Raw genomic sequence first — 16759 nt, forward strand, 5'->3', positions numbered from 1 at the left:
ATCTGTAGACTTAAAATTGACAGAGTTATTGCGTAGGGAAATGTACACAGACACACACAGACACACAGACACACACACACTTTCACTTATATATATATATATATATATATATATATATATATATATATATATATATATATAGAGAGAGAGAGAGAGAGAGAGAGAGAGAGAGAGAGAGAGAGAGACTGAGTTAACGAAATGCTGTTTTAACATCTGTTTATTAAAAAAAATGGATGTAAAGAACTACTAAAACTTTCAAACTTTTAACAGAGTAAAATTTGCTAAGAATTTTTAAGTCAGAACTAATTTCTATTCGACAGTTTAAATGCTTCCCCATTCTTTAAAAACAAGTACTTCATTCTTTTCTTTTTCTTTTTGTTTACTATTAACAAAATATTCAAATGACAGATTTGTTGACGAATTAAACCGAATGCATTCCGCTGGATTTAATTTAGTACAAAGGTTTGTTTTATTAATTGATTTTTTTTTTTAAATTTAATTTTATTTTGTTTTTGTGTTTGGAATTCTTTTGTTTTGTGTTTGGAATTCTTAGAAATGAGGTTTCATAATTTGTGTGTTCATTCTTTTGTGGAGTGTTATCGTCATCTTTATAATTGCTGTTGTTGTTATTTCACCACGTTTCGGCCAACTCACCCCCATCCTTCTTCAGAGCCCGTGGCACAGTGTATAGAGGCGTTGAGTCTCAATGGTTTCAGATGAGCATTTTCTGAAGATAGCGGGTTTCAATCCTACCCAAAGCAGGCCAGAGGTTTGGTTGGCCAACACGTGGTGAGACAACAACTATGGAAGGCAGTAATTATTGGGAATAAGACTCAGCATTCCTATCCCGTCGCGGTTAATCACCTGAAGAAGGCCAGAGGATGACTTGGTCAAAACGCGGCGAAACAACAACTATGAAAATAAGGATAACCGTCCGCAAAAAAGAATAAATTCACAGGCTTATTTTGTTAATTGGGATTTTATTTTCAAAAATTCGAATTCGTATTTCAATTTGTATTTCAATAAATAATAATAATAATAATAATAATAATAATAATAATAATAATAATAATAATAATAATAATAATTCCATTCATAATTATCAAAATAACGTCGATACGATAAACATACACATGGGCATACAAAATGTGGTCACACAATGTTATTGATATAAAGACGAGAAAGAAATAACGTGGAATTATTCAAGAAATTTAGGCGCTTCTACAGTATTGGGGCGAAATTTCGAAACTCATAATACTGAATTTCACATGAAAACAATGGTACCTACGTATTCCTCATATTTTTAAGATGATTACATCCCAAAATTACGAAAATCGATGAGGTAGAAAATTATTTATTAAAAAAAATGATGAATAAAATTTGATTAAAACGATTGTAAGACATAAGAGGGTTCAAAAAGGAGGTGATTTTCCGTTTCGATTTAAACAAGGTGGCGGCAATTTTTCACCTACTACTACAATTAAAGTTTGTTTGTTTGTTTTTTTTTTGTTTTTTTTTTTAATAATTCAGTAATATTCAGTTAATTCCGACTGCATAATTTGGGAGCTACCATTGTAACTTATTAGAATTGACAAAAAAAAAAATAAATCAGTGGAAACCATTGTTTTTTCGACTATAAAAAATCTCGTCCCAATAGTGTAAAAGCGCCGAAATTTATTATTATTATTATTATTATTATTATTATTATTATTATCGATATAAATAATATATTCCAGAAAAAAAAACAAAAAAAAAAAACACCTATTAGTGAGAAATAAGAATCGGGCGTAAAGTTATAACTCATAACACAAAATAATAATAATAGCCTACCGCAAAATTATTAGCGAAAAGTTGGTAGCGTCACCGAGAGAGAATCTGTGAATAAAGCGTTTGTGTCGTTGAGTGATGGCGAGTCTCTTCAAGTAGTAGAAGAAGAAGAAGAAGGAAAGCTTCCGTTTCAATCCGTTCGTCTCCCATTTAAGTAAATGGAATTGTAGCTAAAGGTTTCTCTGCTATATGTGCGAGACGTAACAGAATTAGTTCTTGGATCTCAATTTACACAACACACGCACGAGCATGAGTGTGTTGTGTGGGTGGGTATGCATTACGTGCGATTATCAATTTCACTCATTCTATCTTCTTCTCTCTCCCTCTCTCTCTCTCTCTCTCTCTCTCTCTCTCTCTCTTTCTGGTGGTGGTGGTGGTGGGGATGGGGGTCAGGATCAAATGCGCAAGTTTTTATTCTTTTTTCTTTTCTTCTCAATTGCATGTTTTCTTTGTTTTCTTTTTTTAAATACAGGTTTGTTGTCGTTGTTTGGGAAAGTAGAATGATGAACTTATAAAAGATAAAAGGCGGAGTTCTGGCTAGTTTTTTTTTCCCGCCTTTCTTCTTTTTATTTATTTTTAAACCAATCATCGACTGCTTGCATTTTGAGTGGGAAAATAAATACGTAAAAATTTACGAAAAGGAAAAAAAATCTGACTCGTACAATCTGTTTTAATTTCATCAATTATTCAATGATCCACACTTAAAATATTGACTGGTGAAAATTGTACAAATAGGTTTTAATCAATTATATGGGCACACACACACACACACACACACACACACACATACATATATATATATATATATATATATATATATATATATATATATATATATATATCTTTGTTTGTAACTTTGTGAATACTTATGTATTTCTTTTATTTCATGTGTTACTCGAAAGCGGAAATCGCATATTTTTATTTGATTATCATTTTGACTTCATATTTCAGCATTTTTTTTAGACGACGATTGATAAATTGTGTGTCTTCGGGATACTGTTCCCATCTTGGATGTTATTCCTAAACGTTTCGGCCGATGTAACTTCCGGTTATGGCTGACCTAACGAGAACAAGCTGCCCTCCGCGGATTAAATAAACGTTTCCGATCTAAATTTCGTTCAGATTCCTTAGTTCGACGAGATCCACGCGAAAAGGTCGAAGGTTACAACGGTTGAAACGTTATGACAATAACATCTAAGATGAGAATAGTAGTCCGAAAAGTCCAAACATTTTGATATCTATCTTTATTTCATTTCCGTTTTTTATACATTACTAGCCTGGGTGTCCGGCGTTGCTCGTGTGTTTGGAGGTGTGCGTTGAGCAAAAAAAAAAAAAAAAAATGGTAGTAGGCAGGCAGGCTCGAACCCGTACTACAGAGGAGGAAAAGAACGTGAAAAAAAGTGCCGTATTTGCTATTGCGCCCATCGCCTACCCGGAAGTGATATAGGTTTAAATTAAGATTAGACAATCGAAAAGAAGGGATGACTTTCGAAAATATCGGCGAAAAAACCGACCCCTCCCTGTAGAAAAGTGCCCAGTTGAAGGTGGAGGAATTAATGTTTTTAGCCAATTTTTCGATATTTGTCAAAGGGTCGAGCTCCATAACGATACCGATCGCGTGAAAAGCCGTTGCCTCTGTCGAAAGTTTTACGCAGACATAATACATACATACATACATGCATACATACATACATACATACATACATACATACATACATTTAAACAGACAGGCGAAATTTATATTATAGAAGATGCCGAAATCAATAAGAATTAAAAAACAAACAAAAAAAATGAAATTATGCGGCTTTGAATTGCGGTTTTAGAAATCCGAAAGCATACCATTCGTCCAACGAGAAATTTCCTCAAAGACAAAATCTGTTTAGCAAGCCCCACGTACTATCGTTGAGCTTAAGGAACAAATCCGAAATGCCATTGCCTAAGCACGATTAGAACAGTCTGCTAAAATATGCCGCTTAGTCCTTAAAAGATTAGCAAAACGCACGGAGAGCACATATCGCTTTAATAAACATATTTTTTATGGTGGAAAAAAACTTAAGTGCACCCTTTATCAATTTCTATGTTAATGTTGCACATTTCTTCCATGTTACATTTATTATGTTGAAATAAAATTATATACTTACTTATGACAGACACTATACATATAGAAGATTACCCATGACCCGTTGGGTTACAATGAGTATAACTATATAATGACTGTGACATATCTATTTTTTATCGTTTCATTTATTATCTTGAAATAAAATTATATGGTTACCGGACAGCCATCATACTAATAACAATTAATACACCGGATAGAAAAAACTTTACGCCATTTTTATGTTCCTTTATATATATATATATATATATATATATATATATATATATATATATATATATATATTAGCATGGGTGCCCGGCGTTGCCCGGGCGTTTGGAGGTGTGTGTTGAGCAAAAAAAAAAAAAAAAAGTGGTAGTAAGAAGGCAAGCTCGAACCCGTACCGCGAAGGAGGAAAAGAACGGAAAAAACTGACGTCTTTGCTGTTACGACCACCGCTAAACCGCACAGGTTTAAATTAAGGCTAGCCAATCGAAAAGAGAGGATGACTTTCGAAAATATCGGCGGTAAAGCAACCCCTCCCTGTAGAAAAGTGCCCAGTTTAGGGTGAAGAAATTAATGTTTTTAGCCAATTTTTTGGTATTTGTCGTCTGAAGGGTGGAGCTTCAAAACGATATTGATCTTGTGAAAATCCGTCGCCTACAACAACTACGGATGGCAGTGATGGCTGAGATTCGAAGTTCCTATCCGTCGCGGTTACCACCTGGGGAAGGTCAGAGGAATAGTTGGCCGAAACGTTGTGAATAAACAAACCAATAAAAGATGAAAAACAACAACTAATAAAGATGAGAATAATAGTCCGAAATAAAAATAAATTAATATACATAATGCTCATCTCAAAAATGAATTCCAATTAAGGAATAATATATATACAATGGACACTATTTAATAGAAATTTTTATAAACTCATATGCGCTGCATGCTATTAGCTTTCTGTCCAAATGACTAATTTTTTATGCGATCCAGAAAAATATTAGATTTATCAAAACATATTAGTTGATTCAATATATTTCTCATTTCGTTGAATTTTCACGGGTTCTGCTAGTATATAACGTGCAAAACAATGTGAACGATTTTCCTAGATAACTTTCGATATAACAGGAAAATGAGAAACATTTCCTATGCGCAACTTTTACGCTTACCACTTACAGTTACTACTAAAGAGTATCCCTGGCTCATAATACATACATTTTGTCCTGTTTAATCATTCTTATTTTTTATTCCGGTGATAGTACTCTCTCAACTACGTAATCTCCCCGAGAGAGTACCAAATGCTTTTATTTTTCGTAATTCAAAATCACCGCCTACTTTTAAGAGGAATAACGAAACTTCTATAAGTAGGAGAGAATACAGGAAAGAAATGAAAGGGTGTAGGTACGTGGAGATGGAGAGGAATAGGTCAGTGGCCAGTCTCTCAAGTTCATCGTCCAGACAGACATTTAGGATTAGTGTATAGTGTTTTCCTCATTCCTTGTTAGTTGTAGTTGCTTAATTGGCGTCGATACATTATTAGACTCAAAGAACTATCATATATATGAATAAATGTAAACACTGATATATCTAAATATACCCATTCACGTCTATGCTCTCTCACAAGTATACATGCATACGGTGGTGCTAAGATCTACAACACACACACACACCAATCTAAGCTATAGAGTTATGCATAAGTACGCATTAGCAGGAGTGAATTTGTTTTATTTGGTTTTCGTTTCCTAGTATTATATTAATGCTTACAGCTATTTAATCTTCCTCTGTTAGCTTGAAGATGTGGTTTCTCCGACAAGATATCGCCACAGAAACTGGTATGTACATACGTAGCTAATGACGTTTGTACAAATACACATATTATAAACACCATTTTTTTTACAGAGTAGTCAGCACGTATCAAGGCCCGGAGGCCACTCGATTATAAGGTTTAATGAGTGTAAGGTGGCCAGTGCGACAACAGCTGTGATAAACTTTGGTGGGAATTTGACAGCATTGGATCATTTAAAGGGAACGAGATAGTACTTTTTCATATTGAACTTGAAGACAAACATGTTGTAGTCAGCTGGGAAGAAGGTCAGTGAGACAGAATTCCACAGGCGGGCAGTTCTATTAAAGAAGCTTTGTATATGGAATTTGCGTTAAGATTGGAGCACTGATAGAGAGTAGGAGAACTTGTTAGCAGCAATCGTAGCTTAACGACTGCTCTGGCGATATTAGCAATAGAGTTGATGTAAGAGTTCCGTTTCAGGTATGAAATGAAGGTAAGTTCCAGGAGCTTGTAAAAGCAACGGACTTTTCCAATGAATTCGTTCATCGGTCAATCAGAAATATATTCATCGTTAAGCGCGCAGATCGAATGGACGTATGTTAAGAATACGTGTTGTTATTAAAACAACAACTACCGCCGTGTTTATAAAACATGTTTTCAATTTAATGAATTTTACAGAGTATGTTTCCTGTCTGTTTTCCAGATGTTTTACGAACTGTACAAGCGTGGGAAACAGGTCGATTAAGTAGGTAACGTAACATCAGCCCACCAAGTGTGTTATGCTGTATGCTATAAGAGATCCACAAGGACTGGCGCAAGAGAAACTGGGCACCTTACGCAATCCATTAGTTGTAACAATACTTAGGAAATTTCTTTCTATTCCCGTCTTCAACAGAAACGGCTGTTCGTTTCATTGATATGCTGTAATTCGCTCATTAGATAGTGACGTCGATAGTTGACCAGCCATAAATTAGAATATTTTAAGATTGGTTTGGGTGAATTTAGAGATAGTTTTAAAAATGAATTAAGAAGGTGCCTGTAAAGACTAAATCGTGTAACGAGTATTTGTTTACAATAAAATGCAAAAGTAGTTCAACATTAAATATCCTTTTTTTATTCCATTTTCACGCCAAACAAAGCACAGTGCCACTTTGAAGTAGGGGGCTACTATCGGGGACATAAGTTGCAGAGAGATTATGAAGGGAGATGAGTAGCAAGATGTCTGTTCACATTACACTTGAACTTCCGCGTGTTAGTACAGTTAGAAAAGCAGGAACCCAGAAAGGAGTTCAAAAGTCTAGCAGTTCTGGAGAAGAAACTATTGGAGCAAAAGACTTTCTTGCACCTAGGAATCTTTACTGTGTAGGGATGGGATTTTGCTGCTTGTCGGGTCTGTCGGGGGTATTTACCTCTAGCGGGTACAAGTGCTTGCAGTTCGTCAGAGCATTCACCACTAAAATACTTGTAAAACAGGCAGAGGGATGTAAGATTTCGTCGATGGGACAGAGGCTGAAGCTTAGATGACAGTTCAGGACCTATCGGTTTGGCGACTCTCTTTTGAACCCTGTTCAGGAGTGAGAGACTAGTAGAAGATGAATTAGCTTAAATGTGACATAAATTGTACAGGTCGTAAAACATCTGGAAACATACTCTGTAAAATTCATTAAATGTACTCCAAACATGGGCGAATGGTGGCCGTATAGAGATACAGGATACTATGACATTATCGTTTCCCGGGGAGAGTTGGTTGAGGAACTAAAATAAATAACCACTAGACAAACCAAAATCCACGGAAACACAACAACGCAAGAACTCAACTCAAGAACAGCCCAGCATCTACAGGGGAAAAAGAAGACACCAGAAACTTCCAGAAAAAAAAACTAAGGTAGATGACTATTTCCTCTGCTCTCTTTGTTACTCTGCATTTTTTTTGGTTTTAATATTGTCAGGCGTAAGTAGCTTTCTAACACAGTAGAGAGAAAATTAATGTATACTAGTAGGACTCGTGAACATTCGACGAATTGAATCAGCAAATATGTTTTGATAAAGCTAATATTTTTCTGGATATCAAAATGTTTTTGTTTTTTTAGACAGAAAAACTAATAGCACGCAGCAAATATGAGCTTATTAACATTTCTATGAAAACAATGGCCACTGTATTTTAAATTTAGAACTGATCCAAATGAGATAAATTAATAGGTACTAATAAATACTCAGAAAGTAATATTGTTCTACATAGTTCAATACAAATAATAAAATCATATTGTAAGCTTTATAAATGAGCCCTTTTTTTACATAAGGTTTTGCTGACTTTTTTCTTTGAAGAATTGCTGCAAGTCGAAATTACTACGCGTTACTTTTATCATATCATTACGATAATGATCATATGTTATGATACTGATATCATATGTTATTATACTGATATCATATGATATTATACTGATATCATATGTTATTATACTGATATTCGTAAACAAGGTTACAGCAAAGTGTGATCGATCTCATATTCTTGTCTACGGTCGCCAGATTGGCCTTTTAAGATCAAATTTCGCGAATCTGGTCTTTGAAGTAGTTTGAATTTAAAAAAATGTATTGGACCTTTTACAAAGCGTAATGTACGGACTAAATAAGGAAATATGACATGGGCGTGTTCCAAGCGAATGTTTCTTTTTAGAGCACAAACGAACAATAACACTTGACTTTGGCATTTTAAACTTTACTAACTTGAGCAAACAATCAATCGATTTGATTTTTTTAAAAAAATGAACGATTTCACCGATTTCGATGACAAAAGATATGCAAGAGGGTGGAACATTTGTTGATCACCATTCAATCCCGTACAACGTCGGGTCTTGCTGCTAGTTTGTAATAGAAACATTCATATTATACAAGTCATTTTAACTTTCTTGTGTGTCACTTCAATGTTTTGCTGAGGGACTATACAATGTGACTTAATAAAGTGTGTAAATATCTTTACTCGACGATCTTGTAAAAATGTGTGGCAGCAAGTCCTGGGAACGCATACCGGAAAGAACAGTTGGAAATAAGTCATACATCATCCATCATTATTATGAAATTCATACGGCTATACGTCTAGAAAAAAGCGCTATTAAACAAGATACAGTGATATGAGGAAAGCAACCTTAGTAGAATTTAGTGTGCCCTATGATTCTGGGTTAAACAGAACGGAGGGGGGGGGGGAAATAATGAATACCAAAATCATATGTACATAAAAAGAAAACTGCAGTCTTAGAAAGATTTCCATCATTTCAGTAATTATTGAAGCAACCGGATTCATGAAAAAAAAAACATATTCAAAAACTACCTGGCAAATATACCCGGTGAACCAAGTGCAATAGTTATGGCTAAAATTGTAATGTATCCAAAAATTACGAAAAACGACAAGGTAGAAAAATAATTATTAATGAACAAAGAAATGTGTTACATGAATCGAAATCACTATATTACGCTTACTAGAAAGAGATAAGTTGACAAGGGAGATAATTAAGTACTGTCGCTTACGTCACATGGCGGACATTATTCAAAATGTCGGTCAAAATTTATTTCCTATATACATTTTATCGAACGCTGTTTTTCATTAGGAATTATTTTTCTACTTCACCGTTTTCCGTAATTTTGGGATGTGTTACAATTTGCGACATTGCCATTACGTAGGTACCATTTTTTTTTTTTTTTTTTACTTGAAATTCAATATTTCAATTTTCGAATTTCGTTTGTTCCGTTTTTTTCTTAATAGTTAAAGAGTTACTTCCCTTTCGTTAAACGTGGTGGGGGCTGCCAACGTACGAAATCTCCCAGGCAAAAGTAACCTGGTTTTGCTTCATGTTTCGTTTAAAGACGAAAATATGTTTGATGAGTAGAAATTGAAAATTGCTTACGACCGTGATGACATTTAGATTATGAAACATAAGTACATTTCGTTTTGTTTTCTTATTTTTACGATGTTTGTACGCAACAAATTTATTGCAGCTGGCGAATAGGCAGAAATAGGTGCATTTATTCTTGTACGAGCAATGAAAATCCATTGCAGTCGAACAGCAAGTACGCAACGCCAATGTAGTACCGACGACATCAATGTATGAGGAGAAAGCAGAAAAAGGTGCGAATGAACATCTATTAATGGCGATTTATTAATAGCAACATGACGTTCTGTTTCTCAATTTTTGAGATGAGGATTGATAATTTGTATTATTTGGATTGTCTTGACTACTGTTCTCACCTTGAATTATACCCTGCAAGGCGTAACGGATAAAGTATTAAGTGAAATTGAGTTATAAGTGACACTTTTCTGGAGGTTGAAGGTTCAATCTCGAGTGTAGGTATTACTAAGATTATAATTGTGAATTGCTTAAGACTTCTGACGGAACGAAAACATTAAATCAAGTTGATTCGATTCGATCCGGCTCGAGAAAGTATTTTGACCGGCCCGCGAGCCTGATTACCAATGACTATTTTTTTTTTAACACGAAGGAGGCTTTTGAATTCAACAAAAGTCTTGCTGTTATTTTTCTCTGGTCCACCCCAGCAGAAATTGAATATTATCACCGCAAATACACGATTAAACTTGATCACATATATTTCTGCATAAAAGATAATAAAATAAACATAACACGCATCTAAAAGCCAATTTGACCGACCGTATTATGACAGAAATTAGGCGGGGACAGTTTCAAAGGAACAACGTTTTCTCATTCAGCTTTCTATTTTATGCTTCATTAATATGTGGATGTTACCGCCTGTGTACGAACGCATGTGTATGTGTTTCGTTCTTGTTTGTGTATGCGTGGTCCATTTGTGGTCCATTTTTTTTTTTTTTAAATAAATAAATTCGAGCATACACCTCATAACTTCATTCATTTTACTTCGGTTGATTTTTTTACTTTGAAGTATTTTTTACGTTTCATAAAGAAAACTAATTTTTGTCAGGTGTTTTTTTTTTTAAATTTATTTAAATATTTTTTTATTTTCTGATTACTCAACGTTTATTTTAATTGTTTTTAAATATTTAGCTTCACTGAGATCTGCATATGAAATGTTTTTGTTTAATTTTTCATTAATAAACCGCGACCCTGTTCATAATACGACCCGACTCGCGGGGTTGAATGAGTTGCCGATCCCTGCATTGAATAAAGGATTTCGTTTGAAATTCCGTACAGATTCCCTAGTACGACAGAAGTTTCCCGAGTTCAACAAGATACATCTGAAGAAGGTCGGAGCTTACATCGACCGAAACGATATGAAAAAACACTCAAGATGTAAATAGTGATCTGAATAATATAAATAATACAAAGTGACGTTTATTTATTTATTTATTTTGTATAAAGCTAGCAGAGATTAACTCGGCTCGGACTTACGACTCGACGTGCCGGGTTCGAATTCTGTTGAATTCATATCACCACTTTCATTAACTATGCATGTTGGCAACCTCCACGTTGTCCCTCCTCTTAGCAAATGATTCTAAAAATGCAATGTGGGAACTGATACAAACCGCAGAAGTAAGCGGACTTCTTTAAAAAAGTAACATCAAAAAATTTAGAATTGTTGTTCAGTTTGCATATTTATCTATTTTTCAACTAAAAAAAACAAAAAAAAAACGATTGTTCATATTTTGCAGAATGTCTAGAAGTAATGGTGGAAGTGTGCAGAAAAAGAGGTAAATCACAGAGGAGATGGCGTATGTCTGTGGACGTTCAAACCAATCAGTCATCTGAAGAATATCAGGTACATTTGTCACTGAATCGTACGGTGCTACTGTCTTATGAAGGCGGATTTATAAGAGGGGCAACCTTAATGGGGAGTTGGGCAGCAAGATGTTTGTTCATATTAAATCTAAATGTATGTATTTTAGTACGGTTGAGGAAACAGAGAATAGTAAGGGAATTCCAACGCCAAATCTGATGCAAAAGAAAAGAAGCTATTAGAGTGGAAACTTTTCCCGTACCTAGTGACCTCTATAGCGAAAGGGTTGAGATTGGCTTGCTCGTTAGGTGCAGTGGGGTTATTTTCGTTTAAGGGGTCATATACTGGGACGCAACGGGGGCTGGAACTTGACAGACAGGGCGGAACCTTTTAGATTAGAAATTCTCCCTGTCCGGATAGGGGGGCTGGGTATTAATTGGTGCATCAGCACAGATGCGACAAAAGTACAAATTGAAATAATTAATTAAATCAAGCCACGATGAAAGATTTTATTCCATCAAGCATCCGATGTAAAACATATTTACAGTGGTTGCCAAGTTTTTGTTAATAGTATTGTCAACTCAACCATCTATTTTGGGGGCCCAACCTAAATTGAGACTAGCTCATTCATTTTAAACAGAATAACTTTAAAGAAATATGTGAAAATATAAATAACAAAAAACTTATATAAATCAATTATACAAATATAGAATAAAGATAAACTGCTTTAAAAACACGGTTTTAGATGCAAAAAAAAAAGAAAGAATTTCCTTTTCTTTTTTTTTCTAATTAATTTCAGATTTAATATTCATCGTAAGAGGAAATTCTTATTTGTATCTAAAAAAAACAAAAAAAAAAACTATTTACCTGTTTATTCTATACTTTTCATTTTCAAGTTGCTTCTACTGGCCGACGCAATTTAAACGTCATAGATCAATCATATTTGAAAGGAAAATAGTAAAAAAAAGCTTTCAATTTTTAGAGAATATCCCAGGTATGACAACATACACTTTGTTAATTAATGGACACATCTAGCACAGATACTTATTTCTCTATACTTAATAAAAAATATCCTACTGAAAAAGAAAAACTGTAGCAGAACAAACACAAACGCCATATATAAATTCAATATGGTTACACTACGTGTCAATATTTGCTGCATATTTTCTGCATATTATCAGTCGGTTGTATTCAATATTGTAAATTACTATAAATAAAATTAATTGTGTCCTTTCCCTTTCCAGTTTATACCGTTGCAAAATATTTCATATGATTCAATTATTACACGCGTCCCTGATTATTTCATTTTATCATTTCTTTTCATTAACAGTTAGCTAATACTCATACAGCATGTAAATCATGAACGCTCCCTTCCTTTTCATTTTTTTTTCTTCCATTAATTTCATTGGCTATTCGGATTCATTCCACAGTTTACGAGATTGAATATTCTGAATTTTCGAACAGTTTCAAAATAAATTTCGTGAAATTCAATATGGAGTACATTCTTAATAGCTTTAATTGAACGGCTAACGTATTAATTTTGTAAATTACACATACTCATATTTTTTTTTGGTGGGAGTAAATGAAATTTAGAAAATTTTAAAGTGATTTTCTTAATGGCTGACCGACTATTAAACGTCACGTTCGCTGTTCGATTACATGTTTTTTGCTTTGTTTTTTCACCAATGATTATGATCGTTGATTAAACAACCAATGTCTTCATTTTGTAAATTACACGTTCTTTTTGGCAAAATAGTATTTAAATCATTTTTGGTCCCCCGACAAAGAGAGAGTGGACCTGTAAATTCACCCTTGTCCGTTCGTCTGTCCGCACTTTTCTCAATAACTACGCCTTGAAATTTTTTGAAATTTTATAAATACATGATATGAGTAAAAACGTAACAGAACTGATTTTCCGGGAAAAACTCCGCCCTCCCCCTCCCTAGGGACGCCATTTGAGTTAAAATGGCTAAAATTGACACTTTTTTGCTTATTAAAAAATTGATGTCTTGGATTTTTATAAAACTTTCTGAAAAGTTGTAACTAACTGATTTCTATATAATTTCGTTTGTCCCTAGTTCGCGATAACTCTTGAGGGTGCCCTAGGGGCTCTTTTAGGGCTAATAAAAACACTCCATTTTTGGGACTATTTTACCATATTTGTCCAAAATTTTCTGTGTATGTCTATTCAACAGTTTTACATGATGCTGAACTCAAATTTAAATATGTTAAGGCCTTGGAGACTTTTGGGGCTAAAAGGCGGGGGGCAAATGATGGACTTAGTCATTTCTTTTTTATGCATGGTGCAGGACTCAAATTTACATATGTTAAGGCCTAAAACTGCACCGTTTGTTCATTCTCACTAGAATTTTACTCCGCTGGGGTCTTTTGGGGCTTAATGGGGGAGGGGAGCAAATGCTGAACTCATTTTTTATGCCTCGTTCACTATGCACTCACAGGGGACCATGCATGCTTCACTTGTTCATTTAAAAATTATTCTATTTGTGAATTTTTTTTTTACTTTTAAACAGATTACTGTATATATTAATGTGAACAATTTTATTTATTTCCATTTTCTTTTATGAATAAAAGAACAGGTTGATTAAACATAAAAGTAAATTTTATGTGCGTTTTAAGCATCCACTTTTCAAGAATATTTACACTTGAATCAATTATATTATAACTTTCTCCAGAAGTTTTTATCTGAAATGAATTTCCCCTCAATACGAAATGTGCATTTTAAATATGAATTATCCTAAAAGGAAAAAAATATCGAAAAATTCGTGTAAACATTCATTTTAATTAATTCCCTATTAGTTTTTAGGTTTGCTAGTTTTTTAGGTTTGGGATAATCATCTTTAGTTAACTACTAGCATTTCGGCCCGGCGTTTCCCGTGTGTTTGGATGTGTATGCTGAGCAAACAAAAATAAAACGAAAAACGGTCAATTTTTTTTTTATTTGACCCCTATTATGACCCCTTAACCTTTATTATTTTGGGTCAAATTAAGTTATTAAATTAGATCCATGTCCAAGGAACCTATATCTAAAATTTCAAGTGTTTAGACCCAAAATTGTTGGAGGAGTTTGGGAGAGTTCTCAAAAGTTAAATCGTTGAACTTTGACCTCTTAATCGCCAAATTTCTGGCCGAAATCCGGTCACATCGATTTTCCCAAATCTCAGTACCCTGTATATCAAATTTCGAGTCTGTAGACTAAAAATTGACAGAGTTATTGCGTATGGAAATGTACACAGACACACACACACAGACACTTTCACTTTTATAGATATATAGATTATGTGTATTTATATTCATACAGATATTCTACATGATTTATACTTGCGTAAAATTTGCGTCGAAAGATTATAGTAAACACAAAACTCTTTTTATATATATTTATGTATGTGTATATATTTTTGTATAAAAAATTTGCCTATCAAACTCCTCCGTCAGTTTTTTTTATCTACAAACATGAAACTTCATATATAGGGTAATTGAACCTATGCGAAACTTTATACTTGGGTTTTAGCTGGGGAAAATCAGTGCAAAAGTGTGAAAATTTTCAAAATTAAATTTGCCAATTGGAGGTCGAACGACAGCATTACGAATATGCAGGCGGGACGTTAAAAATATTGGTTTATGCTTTAATTTTTAGCTTTGCAGCAAACATGTCTTCCTAGGTCAGTCATTAACGCCAAAGAAAAAAAAATAAATCGTAAGTTGAACGTTTTGGTTTCGATTCTCGGTGGTGGCGCACGAGTCATTTTTTTTTTTTTTTTTTTAACTTTTTAAACCATGACTATATATTGGTGTTGTGTAGTGGGTTTATATTGGACACATAATACAGAAAATGATAATGACATTTATATACTATTTTAATCACGATGACGATTATGACGATTCTTGGGGGCTTCATATTTTTATTAAAACGGAGCCGAGACATTTATGCAACAGATTTGTTAACACAAATAGACCTGAAGAAGGTCGGGGTTATATCGACCGAAACGTTGTGAAAATCACACTCAAGATGAGAACAGTGGTCCGATGAATAATAATATAAATAACCAATCCTTATCTCAAATATACATTTGCGAATTTGCGAATTACTAAGGACCTCTATCCAGTCATGGCTGACGGGGCAAGAGCACGCTACCCCCCTCCCCACCCCACCCCGTGAAGTAATTAAAGGATTCCGCTCGAAATTCCGTCCAACTTCCGAGTTCGGCAGAAACATTCCCGAGTTTGACAAGATACACCTTAAGAAGGTCGGAGGTTATATCGACCGAAACGTTGTGAAAATCACACTCAAGATGAGAACAGTAGTCCGATGAATAATAATATAAGAAGGGGAGATAATTCTGTTAATAGATGACGGGATGCATTTTATAACAAGAGCATTTATAACAGCGGCTGACAGATATGATGTGTACAGTTGTTTTTTTTAACTCCTCATAGGAAGGGATACATTATTGATGATAAAGAGGGGACACATAATACTTGAGGGAGTTATACAATGCTCATTTAAGATGATAAACAAAACACCTTTTCCTTTTAGTGGAATGACGACATAGGAGGACAACAGTTTACAAATATAGATGATTCTTTATTCATACCAGCTGACTGTGGCTCTGTCTCTGTGACTGTCTCTAACTTCGAACCCTGTCTCAATATATTGAGAATCTCCTTTCTTTATGACGTTAGAGGCATGCTTCACCACGCGAAATTTATTCACGTGGATTTTACCTATGTATGTCCATCCCAATTTGAATTGTTTAACCTATTTGATTTAATCATTATTTCCAAACTCGTATTGTCCATTCATTTAACTGACATATTTAATATCCAGTTATTTCTAAAAAAAAAAAAATATAAAAAAATGAACAATCGACTGCATTCCTAAATTAAATATATATCTCTGATATAAATGCAAGAACAATAACAATCGTTCTGCATTCCTAGGATTTCAATATATATTTTTTAAATTTTTTCTTACTGGGTTAGATTCTAACTTTTTCTAAATATCATTTTCAAACTTATCTAGCTTGCTCTTTTACTTACTGGGATATGTCCCTTTTTACATAACATTGGGCCCAATATAATATGGTAATAAATACGTAATCTGCTTTAATTAAAATATCATATTTAAGCGTATTTACGACCGGTCAATGCCGGGCGGCCTGCTAATTTAAAATAAAACGAAAAAACAAAAAAACAAACGAAAAACGTAGAAATCAGGATAGAACTTGTAATAACACGTGTAGTGTTGTATTGTCATTGAGCTCTTGCTGATAACGACCATTGTTTTTTTTTCTGGAATGTGAATGAAAAAAAAAAGCTTCCTCTAAGATTCCGGTAGT

General features: G+C 34.0%; 1 protein-coding gene across 4 annotated transcripts in view; it reads right to left on the bottom strand.

Annotated features, from left to right (window-relative positions):
• Nucleotides 1-16759, bottom strand: part of LOC145293738 (uncharacterized) — a 175846-nt gene that overhangs the window by 78387 nt on the left and 80700 nt on the right. Inside the window, exon 1 of one of the 4 annotated variants that reach the window (XM_080140220.1) lies at nucleotides 1831-2086. The exons of 2 other annotated variants lie outside the window; for them this stretch is intronic. The gene's annotated coding sequence lies outside the window, so the exon portion shown is untranslated. Of the gene's footprint in view, nucleotides 1-1830; nucleotides 2087-16759 lie in introns of those variants that run through there. One more of the 4 variants, XM_080140229.1, reaches the window with a different exon arrangement.

Source organism: Euprymna scolopes, chromosome 2, assembly GCF_053919585.1.
Source record: "Euprymna scolopes isolate OS-2025 chromosome 2, ASM5391958v1, whole genome shotgun sequence".
Lineage (NCBI taxonomy): Eukaryota > Metazoa > Mollusca > Cephalopoda > Sepiida > Sepiolidae > Euprymna > Euprymna scolopes.